Here is a 15,024-nt window from a genome sequence, read left to right as displayed (position 1 = left end):
CACATGACCAAAGATGTAAACACAGAAAACCTACTTTCAAAAAAATTTATACAAATAAGGACATAAGCCCAAGCCCAAAAGTCAAATGGTGCAAGCCTGACTCCCAATTTTAATGGAAAATGACCAAAATGCTCGAGTTTCATAACAATTTACGGGCATTACCACTGACCTAGTATGACTTTGTCGATTGTTTCCTCATTCCGTCTGTTTTCTCTTTTAGATTTGTTGATGCCTGTGATGGTGTTAAATATACTTTGCAGATTAGCTTCTATGAAAAAAACTTCAAATCTGAGGTAATAGGCTTTTAGATCTTTCTATTCTACACCGTTTTGTCTCTTTTATTTTTTGCTCGTATTTGGGCTTTGATTTTTCTCTCTGATTGTTAGTGTTTTTGGATTGCAAGTGACGACGACGGCGATGGCGTCATGACCAGGATATCCTAGCCCCAAATCGTCACTCGCGGCAAGCAAGTCACCTCCGACGCCGGCTACGTCGCCAAGAAGCTACTCAAGAGCACCGGCAAGGCCGCTTGGATCTTCGGTACCACCTTCCTCATCCTCGTCGTCCCTCTCATCATCAGGATGGACCTCGAGCAGCAGCTCACCGAGCTCGAGTTCCAACAGGCCAACATCCTCGCCACCTCCGCTCCTCCGGCCAAGTGAAATCAGACCGGGTCGAGCCTGGTCCGAGCAATCGGGTACCTTACTGTGGGGATTTTGAAATTGGTATACAGTTGGGGATTTTGTATGATGCTTTTCTTAATTTGCTAGTTTTAGTGATGAGATTCTGCTCTTAATAATTTTTAGTACTTACTATGGTTCCTGAACAATTAAATCACAGGTATGTGCTTTTTTTTAAGCTCTGCAATTTAATGTCCTACGAGTCAAGTTTCGGAATTCGAAGTAACTCAGCTTGGTGGATTGAGGGATGACTGGTAGCAGCATAGAGTTGTTGATATGTGGTTTATGTTTTGCGATGCTATTATCAAAGTGTTGTTTATGGGAACTGATCTCGGTTGGGACTCAATTGACTTGATTAGCTTAATGTTTTAGTGATGAGATTCTGCTACTGTTACTGCTCCTGCAGTCCTGCTACTGCTACTGCTATTACTACTACTCTTGATAATGCTACTATTACTGCTCCTGCTACTGCAAATGAAGCTGCTACTGAACCAAGGACACGTTTAGCAATAAAGAAGAAAAAGAAGTTTGACGAAGAGCTCTGAGATTCTCTCTCTTAGCAACATGTAAAAGGAAGAGATATATATATATATATATATATATATATATATATATATATATATATATATATATATATATTTTATTATTTTTTCTTCTTTTTAGAAGTAACATAAAGGGATTATTCTCATGAAAGTGATTTTTGGTTGCAAGATAGCTAGTTTCTGCATGATTATTAGCAGTGGCAGACTCAGGATAAAAAATTAGGGTGGGCTAATTTAAGTCGGTATAATTTTTTTTTTGTACATAATACTTTTAAAAATAGACATTAAAAATTAAATAAGAAAAAAATTTGGAAATTCTTTGCTAGTCTAGATCATGTTGTGGATCTTTGTTTAGATGAGGCTCCTGCTCTTATACAGGATGTTCTCTATGAGGCAGTGTTCTAAAAAACGGCCGCCCAGGCCGCCTAGGCGTTGGGCGGCGGGAGACCGAGGCGAGTATTGGCTAAACGGAGCTCTTAGGCGGAATTAATTTAGGCGGCCTGGGCATCCGTCTGGGCGGTCTGGGCGTCCGTCTGGGTAGCTGGGCGGCTGGGAGGGTTTAAATTTCTTTTTCTTTCTTTTTTCACGACACGGAAACCCCAAATCGACCAGATCTAATCTGCTAAACGCCTAAACCATTCGATCCCCACAACTCGTATTCGCTCTCCCCCACCAAGCCACCGCGTCTCTGCACCACTCCTCCACCGCAGCTCCACCGCGCCTCTGCTCCACCGCTTTATCTCGGCCCCAAACTCCCTCTGCTCCCCTCGAGCCACCGCAGCTTCTCCCCAAGCCACCCCCAACTTCACTTTAAATCAAGATCTTGAAATCTGATAATTGAAACCTTGTTTTTGTGAAGTTATTCACGAGGTGATTGAACAATGAAGAGAAATATGAGACTGTGGAGGGTGGTGGCTACTGGTTTTGCGCAAGAGAGGAAGAAAAGATGACAATGAACATCAGAACATTGCTGAGAGAGAGAGAGAGGGATGGCTGCTGTTTGTCGAGAGAGAGAGAGAGAGAGAGGATTCTTTTTTGGTCAGAGAGAGAGAGAGGATAGATGTGCAAGTGGCTGCATAATTGAGTATGTTTGAAACTTTGAATATGTTAGGTGGCGTGTAAGGCTTCCATGTTTCCCATACAAATTATATAAATATTCAATCAAGTTGTTGGAGAATGGAGGGAGAGTGGGAGGGACAGAGATAAGTATTCATATATTAGGCTATATATACTCGTATATATATTTTTATATGATATAAAAATAAATAAAAATTTAAAAATACAAAACCGTCTAGGCGCCGCCTAGACTCCTGCCTAGGCGCCTGGGCGCTCCTCCCCAGCCCACCGGCCGACTAGCGCCTAGCGATCTTTCGAACCTTGCTATGAGGATAATTGTAACGCAACTATGCTTGCTCGGGGTTTAGGTATTACATCCCCCCCCCCCCCCCGGTTGTAGCAGAATTTATTTAATAATATAAATAACGGCCGTGGGGCTAAGCCTCCCAGTTAGATTGGGTTTCAAACCCCAATTCAAAAAAAAAAAAAAAAAACACATCAATGGAAGTGCAGAACTAAATAGTGAAACATTTTAGAATTTTTTTTTCAAAGAAGAACAAATAGAAAAGTAAAAAAGTGGCAAAGAAGGAAGAGACAAGAAAATGAGAAGGAAAAAAATAGAAAGAATGACGCAAGAAGTAATCTAACCAAGAAGAAAAGATCATGAAGTGCGAGGTTGGTCAGTTGGTTATGCAGCCGAATTATCACATCTTTGGTATAGTGTTCGACACTTGGTAAAGACCCCATTTTTGTACCAAAAAATAAAAGAACAAAGAAAGGAGAAAATGGGGGAAAAGCATAAAAAACGAAAAAAAAGTAACGCAACTCGAACCTTAGATAAGTGGAAACAAACACAAATGCTTTGCGAATTAAACCAAAGCTAATATCTTTACATGAGAGCACTTATATGTTATATATTATATCAGGAATTTTAGGTTGGACTTCAGCCCAGGTAGCCCACTACACCCCACTAAATAGATACACCCCTGATTTTATTAGTTGATTGCAGCTGAGTTATTGCACAATCTTTGGTCCATTGCTGTTGAAAATCATGTAAAAATTTGGTTGCTTCCGGTCGAATTTAAGTTTAGTGAAATTGCACTAAACTATTGCGTAGTTTTAGGTTAAATCCAGCCTATCCTTCTCAAATTGGCCATTCGTAACACTAGCTTTGTTTACTTTGCCAGGATCGTGGTGTTGTAACTAGGCTAAACTGTGTGGACTTTTGCCGAATTAAAGAAGTAGTATCGAATTAACTATACCCAAATGAACTGAGTAACACAACTAATACTGCTCAAGCCTCAATGTCACTCCGCAATATTAAGCAAGTACATTCATTTTTCTGAGCCCTACCCAATTTTACACTATGGCATGAATGATATGGCTCCTTGCATAATGAGTCATAGACCTTGTTCCTAAGAGCAAGTTCACCCGTAGTCAAGAAATGTCAAGGTCGAGAAGTCAAGAATTCGACCAGTCAAGATATTGTTCACTGTCACTGGACATGGGTTTACACCTGTTGTTTTTCTTGACCGGTCAAGACTGGTCAAGACTGGTCAAAACTCCACCGAACATTACCGTTACAATTAATTCCTATCAATATTAATTCATCCACCGTCGGATTGTTCACCTTAATTGAAACCAACGGCCCAGATTAAAGGACCGTTGGTTTCAAATTTTCTGAAAAGCCAACGGGTCGATGCCACCTGTCCCCTGCCACAAAAGCAATGTCGCTATGCAACAAAATACTGATATGCAGAAGGTGCTAGGCCACATGGCGCTTCTCGATTGGTCCGTGGCCTCCACTCCCGCGTCTGTCTCCTTGCATCCGCACCTGACGTCACCCACGTTCTCCTCTTTGGCGAGCTGGCAGCTCCATGACCTTGGGCAAGAAAATAGTCAGAGGTTTGCCCATTTTTTTGGCCTGGGTCAAGAAAAGGCAAAGCTTGGCTGGTCATGCATGGGACGGCGGAAGCATAAAAATCAATTAACCGGTCAAACACATCATCATTCCCACCTTTTGCCCGGGCAAACCGATACCGCTGAACTTGCTCTAACACATACCATTCAACCATTGGACAAGGTCTCTAATTCAGAGTATCAACCGCTTTAATTATGAAAAGATTGGGGAGTTGAACACTGTTTTTGCTTTTTTCATAACTTCCTTTTAGAACCTCAAAACAGCAAGACTTCATTGGCAAAAGTAAAATTGTTAGAGCAAGTCCACCTGTTGAGGTTGGCTGGTCAAGACTATTCACTGCTTTTTGCCTTTCATTTCCACCTTTTTTCTTGACCAGTCAGATACTGTTCACAAAAAGTCACTCTGGGTCAATTTCTTGACCTGCCAACTGACATTTGGTGACTTTTTGTGAACAGTATCTGACTGGTCAAGAAAAAGGGTGGAAATGAAGGGCAAAAAGCAGTGAATAGTCTTGACTAGCCAACTTCAACGGGTGGACTACCATAGAAGAAGAAGAATAAAGAATCCTTTGAAATTAATTATAATTTTGTGTGCCTCTTTCTCTTTTATATGCTATAGCCAAATATTTGCTCTCTGTTTTAACATAAATATATGTTAAAATATATCTAAGTTAAATGTGATTGCATATCAACAAAATCTTAGGAGAATACAACGAATAACCGAGTCAAAATTTTGGTTCCGCCGCCGACTTAATTTTCCAACAAAATAAACCGTGTACAGACAAAAATTCGATACATTACATGTATCCGTAACTTGATATTCATTTCAATAATGCAACAAACACAAAAAAGCAAATCTCAAAATTTTGAATTCAAAGTGATATGACATATTGTTTGGAGTCATGTAGGTACCCTAGCTAGCTAATAATGCTAAGGTATGCTAAAAAATATGTATAAATGACTCACTACCCTACGTGTTGAGAACCTTGCTACATTGATATAGTTAGCAAAGGCAAAATCAATATCCTCGATCATCATCTACGTACTAATATGAACACCTAGTGACCTAACCAAAAATAATTTCCACAATTTGGATTTTTGAATCTAAAAGCGACAAGTAATTGAACCTACAATAGCACTAGTTTATATACGAACCTTTAGCTAAGCTAGTCCCTCAAGTCATGTCATGTCATGTCAATGCATGCCATAAACGAAACAATTTGGGACCTTCCTTCTCATCTTTTTATCCTCTTTTCTCCTTTTGATTTTTTTTTTTGGCGAGTTTCTCCTTTTGATTTCGTTTACGTTGGCTTGAAATCTTCCTCACACAGCACACGTATTAGATTCGATTTGCATGCAAATAATTTATTAGCCTTTAATAAAGTTCATGTCTAATTGAGTGGGTGTTCTGAAAAGCTGTTTCAAAAGAGTGAGAACGTCCCACTTCAAATTGCCTTTCCAATTTGCTGTGTTTCAATTTGTACAGGGTACTAGAACAGCGTAAAGAGAGTCACGTACTTTGAAATGGAATAGGATGCCAAAAGGAAAGGAATGAATGAAACCCTAATCTCACAAAAGCATTCTATATTAAAAAAACTGACTTTAAGTTATGTGTCAACTTAAAGTATATTAAACAAAACCCCACCCGCACATTGTATTCCAGATATCGAATAATTTTTCAAAGATCACATCTAAACATGCATGAACATCAAAATATGATTTGTATATCGTATTTTTTCTTTTTTCTTTTTTCTTTTAATGAAACTCATAGATGGGTAGCTCATTTATAAAGTACTTCAGAAATAAATGTAAAAGAGCCAAAAAAATAGTCACCCAAAACCTAAGGCGAAAGGCCAAGAAGCCAAGACAAAAACCAAATTCTTATTAACTAGATATGTTGTCTGCAAGTATTGCTAATAAAATAAATTAATAACTAAACATGAAGTAAAAGAAAACTGTCTTAACTTTTTCTAAAAAAAAAACCTAAACTAAAATTATAAATCCAGTACCTTAAAACTGGTCAAAATAGAGGAGCAAACTCAATAGGGAAAAATTCTAAATGAATGCACCACTTGTAGCCGAAGTAATTAAAGAACAAACCTAACAAAATTGAGTCAAGGATTTAGATATCTTCAAAACAAAATTTCTGTAATTTTTATCTTATGTATACTTTGGAAATTCTTCTATACACCAGCGGTGCAAGTGACCCAACATTTATTAGATAATTTCAACCCTTGATATTTATAGTCAACATTTTTTTAATAACCAAAGTGTATTTAATGTTATCCAACCGTTCATTTGTGTTGGTGCAAGTGCATGTTGGTGTTATGAATCATTCCCTTACTATACTTAAGCAATATCCAATATTTTCGAAACTAGCTAGCTTATGTACAAAAGTACTAATATTTATCAATATTTTCTAAAATATTCCTGTAAATATGAATTCGTAATATATCGACCAATATCATCTTTAAAATTTAGTCGATCGATCTCATGACTTGTAGACCAAATTGAGTCGGTCATCAATCCTGGATTCCTGGACTTGTCCTGATAATACTACTTAAACTCCAAACATAAACCGTGTATTACAATTCTAAATCTTATTGTCATCTACACAAAATCCCAACAAATGCACCAAACCGAAAATCGACCTATCCCTACTCACTGAAATTGACATAATATCTCTCTTGTGCATTATGTCAAAATTATAGTTCATATAAATATAGACGTCGGGTACTACATAGTACTTTAGAATATTCAGATTAATCTGGTTTAATTAGAAAATAACGTTGGTGGCCCTGTTGGTGATGGAAGAAAAAACAGCTGCATGTGTACTATTATTGGTGAAAACAAATAGTTTTTATGACTGTTTTGTTTTCTGTTCGAGTGATAGAGACTTTACATGGATTTATAGATATCAGATATATATCCTGTTGATCTTATATCTTGAAATTAATTCATCAAGTTGATGATAAAATACATGGACGTTCCAGTGATCTAGCTTCATACTTACTTGTATCGTCTCATGCAAGTTTGAAATGTCAGTGTCAGATTGTCAGTAAATGTATCCGATAACAAAGTTAAAAACGTGGAGGACAGGCGTCAAAGATTTCGGCCTCACACATGGCATACAGAGAAAATGGGGACATAGCATTTATAGATATATTTTCTTTTGTATAAACGTAGTTATACCAAACTAGTAATATTTATAAAAATAAGAAAATGACAACTGTGTTTAAGTAAATCTAGAATATGTGTCTGGCTCAAACTATAAGTTACTTGACCTAGTTGTAATAGGGTTTTGAATTAGAGATATTGTCGGAGATATTCATAGATATCCGATTAATTGTACAATTATTTTTCCTTGTACAACTCTGATTCTATGTCTTGTAATCCTCTATATAAAGAGGCCCATATTATCAATGAAAATAAGACTCAATTGTCTCCCAATTTCAGTTTTCCTTAAACACGTTATCAACACGACGTCCTAACCCTAAAACCTAATAGCCAAAACCCTAAATCCGAATACAAAACCTTGATACATTTTCTGCCTCCGCCACACAACTTGAAGGCCTTGACCCCAAGAATCCAGAACCGGCTGCAGAACCACCATAACCGGCCTGAAACTTATCGAACCGGCCACCGGAATCTCTAAATCACCCGCAACAAATACTCCACCGGTTCACCACCTTCCAGACCTCCAATTTCTACCAAATTTTTTCAGCAGAAGCTACTCAGACCAACAATTCAGGAACCGGAAGAATTAGACCAAAACCCGGTCTGGAACATCCTGAACCGGCTACGTAAACATCCGGCAGAAACCCGAACTGTGGGGTTTGTGCTCACTCCAAGCTTGGAGCTTGTAGAGTCCTCCAAACTTAGAGTTTGTTGAGAAGAAAACGATCGACCACATACATCGTTGTTTCGATCTAATCCAAAAACCGTCTTGGAACCGAATTTTCTTAGAAACGACTACGCTCAGAAATCCTTAATTTCTTGGAAGCGACTACGCTCAGAAATTTTTTATGTTTTCGTGGTAGCTTTTTCCGCTCCGAAACTAACCCTTTTTCTTGTTCTCTTTCAGGATGAGTAACCTGAACAAATTGGACTTTGCTCCATTGGGAACAACTGGCTCTGGATATCACAGGTGGGTTCGTGATGTCCGCCAACATCTCAAGGCCGAACGAATCTTGGGTACGATTCTCGAGCCTAGCCAGGACGTGCTAACTGTTGAGCAAGCTCAAGCTTTAGAAGCAAATAGAGCAGCCTTAGAGGCAAATAAGGTGAAAACCATCATCCTAATGACTCGTCATATGGATGATTCGCTCCAGTACGAGTATATGAATGAAGAAGACCCCAGAAGGCTGTGGGTCTCACTCAAAGAAAGATTTGGCAACGTCCATGACTCTCTGCTTCCTGACCAAGAAGTGAGATGGCATAGCCTCCGCTTTTGTGATTTCAAGTCAGTTCTTGACTACAACTCGGAAGCACTTCGCATTAAATCCTTAATGGAATTCGGTGGTAAAGAGATCACAGATGCAATGTTGATTGAGAAGACTCTCTCTACCTTCCCCGTCTCTACATTGATGGTAGCTAAGAACTATCGAATTGATGTTACTGCAGGACGGATCACAAGGTTTCATGACCTCATTGGAGCTATGAATGTCGCTGAAAAGCATGACAACATCCTTGTGAAGAACTATAATTCGAGATCCGTGGAAACAGAGCATATTCTGGAATCCAATTATAGTCGCGCCTCTAAGAGAGGGCGCCAAGAGCGAAACCCTAATGGTCCATATAATCGCTCTACTTGGGAAGGTAATCGCCAAAATAGGCGAACACGGAACCGAAGAGGTCAATGTGGAAAGAGAGAGGGAGGCAACGCCTCTGGCCATGTTAGTGGTGCCACCAACACTAGGAGCCATCTAAATGATGCTTTCAAAGCGCCTCAATCAATGGAGTCTGAGCAAAGAGATGTATGTTCTCGATGTTGAGTATCTGGTCATTGGGCACACATTTGTAGAGCTCGTGAAGAAATTGTCACCGCCTACAAAGCATATTGTGAAGCAAGAGAAGCTCACTATATGGAACAAGAAGATGATCTAGAGTGAAGGGTTGAAGACTACAAATCTGGCTGGGATCAATAGACCGCCAATTCTGTTTTAAGTCTTTATTTTCCAAGAGATGTAATAGGCAATTGCCATATACTTTGTACTAAATGCCGTTGGTTTAGTTTTTCTTCACATAGGCTCATCCAAAATGAGTATGATGTCTAGGAAGGTTTTGAGATAAGTGGTACTTAAGCGAGCTTTGCTCCACCGACATCTCTCTACTCACCTGGTCATATTTATTTTGGAATTACCGAAAGAAGTCAAACGACTACCTTTGTTTTGCATTAGCTAGCATTTGGATTAGATTCTCCTAATGGTTAAGAGACAATGATGTACTTCGTTGGCTTATGAATAAAATTTTGAGTTCTTTTCATGAATACTCCATTTTGATTCTGAGCACATTACTTTGTGACTACGATGGCTAGGCCATAAGTGTTAATTCAAGGACATGGAATAGCCCAAGTTCCCCTTGCCAAATGGCACCTTGATTACTGTCACAAAAACTCTCTACGCTCCTAGGGCAAATCGCACCTATGAATAGCCAACAGATTCCATGCGTAAACGCATGTAGAGAACGGAGATGAGTTCCTTTGCAATATCTCTAATGATTGCGAAGAAATGCGCATCTTAAAGAAGTTTATGTGTCTCTCTAGTGGACTCTATGTCACTATTCGAGCTATTAAATCCAATAAAGTTATGAGAGAAGATCTCTTGGATTTAGACACATAATGGCTTTGTCACGACAGGATAGATCATCCTAGTCATGATGATCCGTCTACTAAAGACTTCACACAGACATCTATTATTTTGAGCGAAACGAAGCATGAATCAAAAGTTGATTCCTGGACTAAGTATGACCGCCGCCGCTGCCTCTGGCATCGCCACCGTCCACCACCAGCCCAGGGCTGGAACAGTCCCTATCCATGACGCCATGGATGGCGTCCATCATGGTGATGGCGCCCCAGGTGATGCTGTAATCACCAATTTTGCTTCAAATAGCGTTTCAGACGCTCAGGCCCAACCACAATCCTCATTGGTTGCTTCTAAGGCCTATCGCTCAATTTACAAAGCCTGTTCCTTAGGGAAACTAGGACTGAGACCGTCCTATGCAAAGGATATGAAAATACTCATTTTTGTTCTTACATAGAATTCATGGGGATTCTATGGACTAATTCAATCAACTTGCGGACGTTTTAATATCTCATGATGTTGGTTGACACGTAAACACGTTGGTCACGTATTGTGCCATTGTCCATCTGTAAATGCTACTTATGCTACACTCCTAGCACATATCATATGACAACGGGGTCACTCCCCGAATCATCCTATTTAGTCAATTGGATTTGACTATGCTAGAGAGTTTACATTGAAGACTTATGATGGTTATTGCGTTGGGACTGATGTTGGACATCATATTCCCATGAACATACCCAATTGGTCTCGCAAAAACGACTACGATGGTAGTCTGGACATTGGTAATGTGCACCAATCTCCTTATATCCGCTTGGGGTGTTGCAATATCGCATGCAGCTATGCTAATTCGTCTACGACCCACCGCCACTCAATCTACCTTTGTGTTACAGCTAGTGACTGGGTACAAGTATCGTACTTACGCACATTTGAGTGAGCCATTTATGTGCCAATTGCGCTGCCACAGCGCTCTATGATGAGTCCTTACAGACGAATGGGCAACTATGTTGGATTTGAGATTCCAACAATCTTCCGCCACTTAATGCCCTTGCAAGGCAATCTCCTTACCGCTAGATTTGCGGGTTGTCACTTTGATGAGACAATCTTCCCGTCGTTAGGGGGAGATAAGAACACGAATGTTCAGCAGGAACGACAAGAATTGTCGTGGTCTGTCCCCACTATGTCTCATCTCGATCCCTGTTAAAGTGACGAGATCACACATCTGCTACAAATATGCCTGCAAGGAAGGACGTCCTTACGAGAGGACGTAGCGCCGCCATACATGGAGGTAGGCATGGCGCCAACGCCAAAGAAAGTGGCACTCTGGTGTTACAGGCCATGGCCCTAGCTAGGATGCATGGGAGGCCCGTGGGTTCGAATGATACTTTGGCACAACCCAATCCTTTGATCATCGACACTCAAAATCCGTCTCATGAGTATCTTCTAGATTATGGTTATCGTTGGGGGACGCCTCAACGTCAGAACCTATTCCTGAGAATATAGAGTTCTATGAAAATTACACTAGTGTACATGAGACGTGGGATAGAAACTCCACCATAATTGATGATGTAGTTGCGTATGAGTTTGTTGAGTCCAATGATATCGAACCACGCTCCGTTGATGAATGAATGCTAACGTAGAGAAATTTGGCCTAAATGGAAAGATGCGATCCAGGTTAAGTTGGATACTCTAACGAAGAGGAAGGTTTTTAAGCCAGTGATTCCAACACCTCCTAACGTAAAACCTATTGACTAATGGGTCTTTGTTAGAAAGCGTGATGAGAAAAAAGGATGGCAATCTCGCCTTATGGCACAAGGCTTCTCAGAAAATGCCCTAAAATTGACTACGATGAGACATATTCTTTCGTAATGGATGTCATTGCACTCCACTACCCTGTCAGTTTGGTAGTTTCCACATAACTGAACATGCAGCTTACAAGTGTGGTCACTATGTATCTCTATGAGGATCTAGATACGAAATATACACAAAGGTTCATGGTGAACTTCATTTACCAAAGTCAAGTGGCTCTAGACCATGGAGCGCGTTTACAAAGAGGTTGAAATGCTCACTAAAGTGACTACTTGATTGAGAAGGGATATGCCCACGCGTTTCCATAACAAGTTTCGGATTCTATCGCGGTTCATGTTGGACATGATCTTCATTAGAAGCCCTTAAAGAGTTAAGGGAAACCGCTGAACACTTGAAATCCGAGTTTGAGATGAAGGATTTTGGGAGAACACGATTATGTTTCGGTTTGGAACTTGAGCATCGTGTTGATAGATGCTTAGGAATTTTGACAAGGTCAAGCCTTCAAGCACCACCATGATCGTCCATAGTCTTGATCCTGAAAAGGATCTTCTTCGTCCAAAGGATGATGACAAAGATGTGCTAGAGGTAGAAGTGTCTTACTTAAGTACAATAGACGCATTATTGTACTTACCCCAATGCACAAGACCGGACGTCTCATATGTTCTGAACTTGTTAGCTAGATATAGCTTTGCGCCATCGCGATGCCATTGGATTGGTGTAAAAGATATCCTTCGGTACTTGAGATGTACAATTGATATGGGCTTGTTCTACCCCTACAGAGAGACGATGGATTCGGTACCATCACACACCAGGAACGCCGCCAACACTGGCCTGCGTCCACTATCCCCATCCCAAAACGACATGTGTTTTGGAAAGTTTTGCTGATATTGGGTATCTCTCTGACCCACACAAAGGTCATTCCCAGACTGGTTAAGTGTTCACCGTGGGTAAAGACCGTGATATCTTGGAGGTCTATAGAACAGACCCTAGTCGCTATATCTTCGAACGATGCAGAGATCATTGCTCTTCACAAAGTCGTTCGTGAATGTATATGGATTGGATCCATAATTACGCATGTTCGAAAAATTGTGGTTTAAAGTCTACCATAGATGAGCCTACAAGCATTTAGGATAATGCTGCTTGTTTTGAACAAATGAAGCAAGGCTACATCAAAAGCGACAACATCAAGGATAATCAGCAACAACAGACTCTCCTCAAGATCAAAGTGAACTAGGTTCAATCTGAGGACAGTGTGGCAGGCTTGCTCACTAAGTCATTTCCTAAATTCCACTTTCGAGAAACATGTTGGTAGCATCGTTTGCTGAAGTTATATATCCGAACTCTCATGATCGTAGTCATCAGGGGAAGATGGGGAGATGTCTACATGTATAGTCTTGAAACGTTAAGGGTGTGTTGTGCTCTTTTTCCCCTTCGACCGAGGTTATTTTGTCCCACCGGTTTTTGTTACTTGGCAAGGTTTTTAATGAGGCAACGAGAGGACCACCACATTTGGGCGACACAAGGGGGAGTGTTTAAGTAAATCCAGAATATGTGTCTGGCCCAAACTCTAGGTTACTTGACCTAGTTGTAATAGGGTTTTGAATTAGAGATATTCTCGGAGATATTCATAGATATCCGATAAATTGTACGATTATCTTTCCTTGTACAACTCTGATTCTATGTCTTGTAATCCTCTATATAAAGAGGCCTCTATTATCAATGAAAATACGACTCAATTCTCTCTTAATTTCAGTTTTCCTTAAACAAACTGAGAATATTATCAATATTAATATCGTATAAATATTTATAATTTTATATTACAAAACCTACATCCTATATCCTCCAGGCTGCTTCTTCATGGTTTTTTTGTTTTTTTGTCTGTTTTTGTTTCTTAGTTCCAATGTAAAAAAAAAATTACAGTGATTTTAGAAACATTTAAAACTCGAGTATGATTTGATTCTTAGCTTGGGAGATTAATTCACTTTTTAAAATTTATATTGCGGATCATTTGAAAACTATATCGAGAAGTTTTAAGATGATATCTAGACTTTAAGAGTTAACAATATGATACCTGGATTCAATTTTTCTTGTCAATGTAGTACCTATATTAGTTGATTGTCAGTAGTCTGTTTTTTTTTTTTTTTTTTTTTGACTTTGTTAAGGGGACCCCAAAGGCTTCCTAGGCCCAAGATAAACCCCTTCGGCGCATGTAAAATGCTCCAACTGTGCATTGCAGCACAGTGCCTCGCCACTTTGACAGCTTCGGGGTTCGAACCTAGGTTGGGGAGCACACCCAACTAGACAAGAACTACTAAGCCACTTGCAGTGGTTAGTAGTCTGTTAAAATGAAGCATGTGCTAGGGAGGTGATTTGATTGTCAGGGTAAAATTATCTTCTTACATCAATTTATTAAAAAATAATAATGATAAAACCATTGAAAATTCTTCAACTTTTTTTTTTCTCTCGGGTAAAAAATCGATGAAATTTCATACTCATCTAGAATTGAAATCAAATTCGCAATAAAGACAGCTACTCGATCGAATATCTTCCCAAAGTCACCCAATCTTCCCAAATTCACAACAGAGACTGATTAAAACCCCCATTGTCTCTTTGGCTCCATTGCCTCCACAATTGCAATCCACAACTACCCTTTTTCGGTTTTTCTCCTAACCAAATTTATACTGTGACTTATTTTCATTTCTTTTTCTGGGTTTTGATGATTGTATTAAATGGTTTGATGAAATTTTTTTTTCATCGTGTTTTGACAAGTTTCGTAATCTTGCCAAACTGAAAAGATTCCGGCTTTGAAACTTAATTTTCAAAAATGGGAATCAGAAGCAGTAGCGGTGGTCACGATTGGAGGCGGTCAAGTCTCTGAGATCGGATCTGAGGCGGAAGGTTGGGGTTCCATCTGAAACATAATACATTCTTCACCTTCTTCCAATTCACCCAATTCTCCTCCAGTTTTGACCCAAAGGCATCGACCTCTCCTCTCTCTCCATCTCTCTCCCGAAAATCCACCACCTCTCTCTCTCCAACTCTTACTCTTACTTTTCCCCGACCTCAAATTCAAAGTCATCTTTCTCTCTATGCATGCTTTACAAAATCAACAATTCAATCAATCTGGTACATAAATCAACAGCAGTAGCTGAATTTTATAGAATCTGGTCAATGTGGCCGAGATTTGATAGATCAACGCCCCTCTGCGGTTGCAAT

General features: G+C 39.7%; 1 non-coding gene across 1 annotated transcript; it reads left to right on the top strand.

Annotated features, from left to right (window-relative positions):
* Positions 1-225: 225 nt before the first annotated feature.
* LOC133727578 (small nucleolar RNA Z267) lies at positions 226-300 on the top strand. Its single transcript, XR_009855259.1, has one exon. It is a non-coding gene; the product is annotated as a small nucleolar RNA Z267 (small nucleolar RNA).
* Positions 301-15,024: the final 14,724 nt, after the last annotated feature.

Source organism: Rosa rugosa, chromosome 1, assembly GCF_958449725.1.
Source record: "Rosa rugosa chromosome 1, drRosRugo1.1, whole genome shotgun sequence".
NCBI classification, from domain to species: domain Eukaryota; kingdom Viridiplantae; phylum Streptophyta; class Magnoliopsida; order Rosales; family Rosaceae; genus Rosa; species Rosa rugosa.
The sequence above is the reverse complement of the archived record's forward strand: the minus strand, read 5'-3'. Positions and strand labels throughout refer to the sequence as shown.